This window comes from Dermacentor variabilis, unplaced genomic scaffold (assembly GCF_050947875.1).
Source record: "Dermacentor variabilis isolate Ectoservices unplaced genomic scaffold, ASM5094787v1 scaffold_14, whole genome shotgun sequence".
NCBI lineage: Eukaryota > Metazoa > Arthropoda > Arachnida > Ixodida > Ixodidae > Dermacentor > Dermacentor variabilis.
The window spans coordinates 13,509,859-13,518,575 of record NW_027460302.1 but is presented as its reverse complement, the minus strand read 5'-3'; the positions used below and the strand labels follow the sequence as shown (position 1 = coordinate 13,518,575).

The 8,717-nt window shown below is 45.3% G+C and overlaps 1 pseudogene; it reads right to left on the bottom strand.

Annotated features, from left to right (window-relative positions):
* Positions 1 to 971: 971 nt before the first annotated feature.
* On the bottom strand, positions 972 to 1,555 carry LOC142567802 (protein GVQW3-like; annotated as a pseudogene).
* Between the last annotated feature and the right edge of the window lie 7,162 nt (positions 1,556 to 8,717).

The following is an 8,717-nucleotide window of genomic DNA, read 5'->3' as shown; positions in this document are numbered from 1 at the left end:
CGCATGTTTGAATCCTCGCAGCACAATGAGAACATTATTTGCAATATTCTAGCAAGAAATTTGGGAACTCCAGTGACAGCACCAGTACATATCAGAACAACCAAGGGAGTTAGCCCATAGCACCTATTACTGTAACAAAGAAGACTGGCATAAGCACAAGAATTGAGATGGGCACACTAATGCTTTTGTTCTGGTAGTGGTCCACTACTTCGGTGTTACCGTTAATGATCTCGAATGAGTTCAAGGAGCAAGAATTTAGCCCAGAAAAATATGTAACGCTTAACAGCTGTATCTAGTTCTAACATTTTGCCTATGCAGCTTTATATAACGCTGTCCACACTTGCCTAAAGCACGTGAGTGGCATCCTGAAAAAAAAACGATCTTTTGATATTGCTTTGGAGAAAATTCATCTGTTTTGGCCTAACAGTACATATACGAGGTCTGTCAGAAAAGTATCCGACCTTTGGCCGAAGAAAAAAAACTGGCATAACTGGAGTATTAGAAACCTAATCACCCTCAAAGTAGTCTCCTTGGGACTCCATACACTTCTCCCAGCAGTGCTGCCATTGTTGGAAGCATTCCGAGAAGGCCTCTTTCGGAATGGAGCTTAGCTTAGCTGTCATTGCAGCCATAATGTTCTCTATTGTCTGAAATCGCGCTCCTTTCAATGGTCTCTTAATTTTGCCAAACAGACAGAAGTCGCAGGGGGCCATATCAGGAGAATAAGGAGCCTGTTGAAGTACAGGAGTCTGGTTTTTCGCCCAAAAAAGTCTGAATCAAGTGCGAGGAATGTGCAGGAGCATTGTCGTGATAGATGCGCCAATTTCCTGTTGACCACAACTCCGGTATCTTGTGCCGCACAGCATCACGTAGGCGACGGAGGACATCCTGTAGTACTCTGGTGGTAGTGTGACCCTGTGGTGCGTACTCGTGGTCTATTACACCACAGGAGTCAAAGAAAGCAGTCAGCATCACTTTGACGTTTCTGCACACTTGGCCTTCTTTGGTCTTGGTGACGTGGAATGCTTCCACTGTGGCGACTGGGATTTGGTTTCCGGGTCGTACCCGTACACCCGAGACTCGTCACCAGTTATTATGGTGTTCATGAAGTTGGGGTCACTGTTTGTGGAATGCAGCATGTCCCATGAGACTTCAACAAAAAGTTGCTTTTGCTCCACCGTGAGCAGCTTCGGCACAAATTTTGCCGCAACTCTCTTCATGCCCAAATCTTTGGTCATAATGGAATGTGCAGAAAAAGTGCTGATGCCCACCTCTTTGTAATTTTTCAGATAGTCACACGACAGTCCCGCATCACCACAGTGTTCACTTCGTCAATGCCCTGGTCATTTCGGCATGTTGATGGCCGATTGGAGTGTGCCTCACTCTCCACCAATGTGCGGCCATCTTTAAACCGGTTGTACCACTGCTTAATCTGTCTGCTGCTCATAGCATCGTCACCGAAAGCCGTTTGAATCTTTCGAATAGTTCGCACTTGGCCGTCACCTATCTTCTGGCAAAATGTGATGCAGTAGCGCTTCTCCAGTCGCTCCGCCATGTTCCTTGCAATAAAAAAAACAAGAGCACTGTGTACTACCTCTCTCAAATGCTGCGTCCCAGCGACTGATGCTATCAGCAGGCGGGAAAAAATTCGCGCATGTGCACGAAGGTTTAAGGTCGGCTGATACAAGCGCGCTTGTTTCATATCCATCAGGTTTTCGCAAAAAAATAAGGTCGGATACTTTTCTAACAGACCTCGTACATACTGCACATACTTGCATTTTGTATACCTTAGATACTTGCATTCGGTATACTTTATCACCACCTCTTAAGTCACCTTCTTACCTCATCAGCGAATCACTCCTGCAACCAAGTGTGCTGGTCCGGGTTTTACCTGCATATCCACCTGTGCAGTTGGTAAAAGTTCTTTGGCTGTTTACTGTACTTCATATTTCAAACATTTGGTTGCATAAGAGCTTTGGCAAGACTGGCAACCCTAATGCCTGGGGAAGCTTCACTAAAGGCTACCAGCACCTCCTCGTTGCATATTGTGCTCAACATTCTTCTTGGTTTGACTACGACTAAGAAACCATATATCTTTCCTCCGAAGCGGCTGGTATTGGTGATACTTTGATGCAGAAAGAGGCTGTTGTCGCACGTGTCAACCTTAGGCCAGAAACCAATCTGGCACAGGTGGAAGTAGCCTTGTCTTTCCCATATGGTAGTGCAGCCTCGCGAGGCACATTCCTTCAGTCAATTTGCACACTGTCAATGTGAGTGAGACTACTCAAAGGTTGGCTATGGGTCAGGTTTCTTGCCTGGTTTTGGTAGCGGCATCATGACCAAGTGTTTCCACTCTGTGGGGAATTACAATATTCTAGATTTAATTGATTACAAGGAATAGTGCTTCCTTCCTCGTTTCAGCAAGATTCCTCAACATTTACAACATGAATCCATCTTTACCATGTGCGTTTTAAGTGGTGACATGTTCGAGAGCAACAACAGGGTCTGCCATCGTAAAGAGGCTTTCCATTCCTTCCTTGGCAAGTGGTCATTAAGGTGCATAATACAACTCTGGTAACGGTCAGCCACTGAGAGGTGGTCGGGGAAAGCATCTGCAGCTTGTTCCTCAAATTACTCACATGTGCAAGGAAGACTGAGCAACATGTTTTCAATAGTATTACAATATTTGGTTCAGCTCTTATAGGCGAGAATGTGTCGCATCTTACTGAGACCTATACATTCAAATGACGCACAGTGGTCCATCCACTAGTCTCTGGCAAAGTTTCTTAGCATGACTTCTTGTCTGCTCAGTCTTGTGCAGAACATTGACTAGGGTTTGTTGCCTGCAGCCACAATTTAAGTATGCAGCTTGGCTTGCTCACCCCAAAGTAGCAGCAGGTGCTTGTCAGGGCTGGATGTTGCCCCAGTAAGCTTTAGTTCGCATGTCGCTCTTTGCAGTGTGTAAAAGATGCATGTTTCTATCAATTCCTCAACACCTTCACATTTTCCAGACTCAAGTGCATCACGGAAATGGTCCCAACCTGAAACCCTGATTTTGTGAATGTGGCACATTTTCACCCCTACATCAAGTGTTATACTGGATAATGGTCGCTGCCTCTTGGGGCAGAGTCGCACTGACACTCTGGATGAAGGCCCCAGCTGCCCATCCTAGGTAAGTGTACTGTCCTTCTGGTTTTAATAGAAGGTGTGGCAGTTGGCAGTATAAGTGTATAATAGCTGTGTCTTACAAGTACTCACCTACGGGGCAGAAACCTGGAGGCTTACGAAAAGGGTTCTACTTAAATTGAGGACGACGCAACGAGCTATGGAAAGAAGAATGATGGGCGTAACGTTAAGGGATAAGAAAAGAGCAGATAGGGTGACGGAACAAACGCGAGTTAATGACATCTTAGTTGAAATCAAGAAAAAGAATGGGCATGGGCAGGACGTAATGAGGAGGGAAGATAACCGATGGTCATTAAGGGTTACGGACTGGATTTCAAGGGAAGGGAAGCGTAGCAGGGGGCGGCAGAAAGTTAGGTGGGCGGATGAGATTAGGAAGTTTGAAGGGACGACATGGCCACAATTAGTACGTGACCGGGGTAGGTGGAGAAGTATGGGAGAGGCCTTTGCCCTGCAGTGGGCGTAACCAGGCTGATGATGATGATGATGATGTGGCAGTTGGGATAGTTGCTGTGGTGTCTGCTTCGTCAAGGTGGCATCCTCTTGGTCGTACGTCTTTGCAACTTCAATGTGGGCGATGTGCATTGAGCTCACCTCGACTGAGTATTCTGTGCTCGGGAAAGCGAACTTGAAGATGTCAAAGCCAAGTGAAGTTGCCTCGGCTGCGGTGCCTGGTTTTGGGACAGAGGTAGACCAATGCCAAAACGGCTTCCTTTCACTGCCTTAACCTACAGCACACCACCACAACTTTCTGATGAGACATATGTTTATTCAAGCTGTTCTTTCCTACCCCTAATTCAATAATAGCCATTTTTAGGAGCTGCAAATCAAGCTTTTTAGCTACTTCTAGCAGCTTATTGCGCGGTTAATTTTCTAGTTGGGCCCCATGACATGCTTTGTGCTTAAAAATGAAAAACGAACTGTTTAAAGAATTCTTGGAGTAATATTAAGACAGGCAACTTTGAGTGATCCCCGCAGGGGCCTCTGCATCAGCAAGCGTTTGGTGTGTTGCGACACTACGTACCCGAGCACACGAGGGTTGGACCCTCCCGCGTCTAACCGTGCGCGGCGTAGCCGTGTCCGGGGAAAAGGGGATCCTGAGGGTTGAGCCAATACCGGGTGTTTGGACCTTTACGGGTCCTCGGCGGCGGCAACACAGCCCTTTGGCCTCGGCTGCACGTAGACGGCACCGCCGGACTGACCCACCCGGGGGAAATCGTTAGTTGCCTTTTCCTCTCTCTCTCCCTTTAGCCTTCGTCTTTCTCTCACTTTTCATCTCTCCTGTCTTCTCCTAGCTTCTGCTTACTTCCAATTTTTCCAGGCAGCAAGGGTTAACCTTGTGTGTATAGCCAAGCTAGGTTATCTCATATTTGGTTATAGTGATAACGTACAGCTGGCGTTTACAGGACCTGTCTTTTTACAGTCCCTGTAACATCCCCTTGTAGGGCTCCACGGTGGGTGGCTGGCGTTATTGCCGAAAATTATATTCTCCCATGGCGAAGTCCTTCCCACCCCTCCTTGAGCGCCCTCAGAAAAGAGGGCGCACCGAAGATGTATTTAAGTTCTTTGGTCGTGAAAGACCCAACTTCCCACGATTTCATGTTATTCAGTCGGAAAAGTCAGATACACAAGTACGCACAACCTCCCCATTCCTAGTATCAAAGTCTTTAAATGAGGCTCTTGGTCCAGGTTACAAGGCAACAAGGATGGCAAGTGGAGATCACCACTTGGAGCTCCAGGATCTGAAACAATTCAAAAAGTCACCCAGTCTCGTGCCATTTGGGGACGTTCAAGTGACAGTGACTCCGCACCGCACTATGAACACTACCCGCGGCGTTGTCTCAGACGATGATTTGCTTCAGCTGACAGACGCAGAGCTCTTGGAGGGCTTTAGTGGGCAGAATGTTGTCAATGTGAAAAGAATAAAAATGAGGCGGGATGGTAAACAGATTGCGACCGAACACCTAATACTCACCTTCAATTCAAGTGTCCTGCCAGAGTCAATCGAGGCCGGGTACATAAAGCTCCGTGTTAGGCCTTACGTGCCCCAATCCACTCCGATGTTTCAAATGCCAGCGCTTCGGCCACAGTTTGCAGAGCTGCCGGGGCCGCCAAACATGTGCGAAATGCAGTGCCCACGAACACACCACTGAAGCTTGTTCGAACGCTCTCCACTGTGAAAACTGTGATGGGAAGCACGCCGCGTACTCACGGTCGTGCCCATCCTGGAAAAAAGAAAAGGAAATTGTCACAGTAAAAGTAAAGGAAAATATACGTTTCAAGGAGGCGCGCAGGCGGGTATCCTACCTGCCTAAGAAAACCTTTGCCGATGTGGCGCGTCAGGGGGCAGCGTCACAACGGCCTCCGGCGGCTGTAAAGAATACATTGTTGCGCCAAAAAATGAAAATAAAGACTTGGGAAGGAAGAGTACGAAAAGACAGATTGAGCGCTGAATAAGACTGAAATGGTTGAAGTAACTTGAAGTAGACATGGTAGAAAAGGGGCCCACTGTACAAGAAATGTAGTCGAGTAGAACTTGTTGCTGGGCGAGTTGGTTGGGATCTAAAGAATACATTGTTGCGCCAAAAAAGGAAAATAAAGACTTGGGAAGTCTTTATTTATTAGAAAGAATTGTTCTCCTTTCTCACCTTCTCTCAGCTCACGCATGCGCAGCGACCATGGAGCCCTCGGGGGCGATGTTCAGGCCGTTGCAACACCTGAACATCGCCCCCGAGGGCTCCGTGATCGCTGCGCATGCGCGAGGTGAGAGAAGGTGAGAAAGGAGAACCACTCTTTTTTGCAGGATGTGATGTCACATTGTTGCTGGTTTTTACTTTTTTGAAAGAGCTACTCTCGAACGTAGGTTAGCCATCGCCGTCGTGTCGGCTGCAAGACGTCTGCGCGCGTTTCTGTGCGTGTCGAAAGCGTATAACGTGCACGATATTCGTGCGAGCGCAGTTTGACTTGAGCAAACGTGGGCTCAGACTCCGTGACATTTGCTTGCGTCATATACGACTTAGGGGCTTGCCGACAGGTAAACCGCCGCTGTACTTAGGTGAATACCTTGTTTTACGTGGTCCTGAAATAAGTGGCGCGTCGCTGCGATGGCGACTTCAATCGAGAGCGGTAATTGCTGCGCATTACGGACGATTTGATTGCACAATACGTGCTGTATTATTGGTGTAGATAGAGTAAACTTATCCTGTGAGCCTTACTTCCGTCAGTCAGTCGGTTACATGTTTCGCTCTTATCCAGTGCATATTTCTTGATATCCACTAACGATCTGCTTCAAATATCGACGAAGTGTATTCATCGTGCAGATGTGTTTTTTTTTTATTATTATTCACACAACTGGCGATGGGCAGCAGGGTTACGGCCGTGAGTTTTCCTTTCGAGCAAACCTTTTCAAATTGAAGTTTTCGGTCATGTTCGCGAGATAACAAATTTAAGTGTTACACTCACCGCTGTATTTTTCGATTCCATGTGACCTAGATTTAAGCTGCCTCAGGTTGTATTAACACGCACAGAGGCTTTTAGAAAAATATTTGTCACCTGAGAAATCAATGCTCAATGCCCAGTTCTTTTGGAATGGTGCTATTTGTGAATTTGAATATATATATTTTTCCCATAATCATGCTCAACTACATACTGGTCAGATGCTTGAAGTTGTGAAGAAGTATTTGCAAAGTTTCCCTTCCAACTCGTCATTCTTACCGACGCTTCTCGGAAGTATGAGTGTGGTATTTGCCCCTGCAGCACTGCCATGAGTTCAAGTTCAAATTGTGCCCACCGACTGTCTATCCGTGTGCCACTAGAAAGTACAAAGAATTAATTTCTCAATTGTTGCAACATTTCTTTTTAATTCCATCTTCAAGAAATTTGTTTACTTCTTTTCCTGGTCATTATGGACTTGCACACATTGAAGTTTTGGATAGTTTGGCAAAAGCATTACATAGTGGGCCTGTAGGTTTTTTTTTGTATTTAGCGGATTGCCCTAATGACTGGCCAAATTCTTTGGATACCAAAAGTAACTGCATTAAAAATATTTCACTTCCTTGAAATGTCTGTTCCATGTGCCTCATAACAGCACACGGTTGAATTTGGCACATGCACCTTCATATGACCAAGTGTAGGTTTGTATTGCAATGTAAATAAGAACATGAGTGCTTCTTCAATTGTCTTCATCACATTGCTGATGCCTTCTTCAATGTGTGAAAGTGGCTTGTAACAATATTGCTGTGTTTCATGTGAGGATATGGAACAGAATAACTTTCTTCTTTTATGCTAAAGGTATTCAGCCGAAAAAAAATTTGACAGCTACCACTTTTGCTTGTTGGGCTTCAAATCTTGTAGAAAATGGTGTGAGCAGCCTGGGGTATGCCTGAAGAGTAATGCTAGTTTGTGCATGATCATACTGTTGCTGCTGGGAAGAATCATACTGTTGCTGCTGGGAAGATGACATCTTAGGCACATTTTTTTCATAAAATTAACACAAATGTTTCGATCTTTCCCCTTGTGGCTCAATTGTAGTAGACCTGTTCGTCTTTCAGTTACTTTGTTGTTTATTTTTGTTACATATCAGTATTATGTACTATCAAGTTAGTGGGAATATAAAGCTATTTGATGTTGTATTCATGGGGAATCCTAGCCAATCCCTCGTCGTGGGTATGTGCCATATGTCACAGGCAACATTCATTCTAGTCTCTCTTCTTCTGGTAAAAGCATCCCAAAGCCTATTTTGTATGCTTGCAGATGTGTTGAGACTTAGACATCAATGCCAGCTCACAAAGCATCTTATACGGCAATCAGCCAGCCACCTCCACAGATGGAGAATTCTGCAGTGTCCAGTCGTACTCTTTCTGTTGCCCTTGGCAGGGATGTTGATTGTACACAGCGGGAATATATTGCAGGATATTAAAAATAACTTGTGATGACAAGGGCCATATATGGTGGAAATTATAGTAGACTATGACCAGCATTTGTGCAAGCCCTGCGGTACCTAAAAATTAATAATGTGCTGGTTTTCATATGCTATAGCTGTTGTGTGCATTAAGCTCACAACTCCCTTCTTGGCAACATCACCAAGGAACGCCCATTCCAAGCACTCTGTCACATGCACTTTGACCTACTTAATTGCATATCAGTAAAGATAAGTCTAGTTCACTACAGACTGATAATGCTGCATTCGAATGGAACCAAACATTTCTCGAAAAGTTCTTGAAACCAGCGAAGCAGGTTTTCGAGAACATTTAATCTGGCAAAATGACAAAATGAAAGTTATTTGAAATAAGTGATGCAGTGCTGATGAGGTTTGGGTATACATTTCAAGGTGCTTGGCCTTCATTATCTCTAGTAATAGTGAACCTGACAAATTGGCAAGGGTCTTGAACGAATTCTTCACTAGGCCCAACTGTATTGTTGCTGCCCTATATTGTCTCTATAGGAAGAGCGCACAACAATCTTGAGGCTTCCTGTTGTCATAACGCCCTATAACTTTCTTAGATGTAAGGCCGTTTGATATTCACCAATAAATA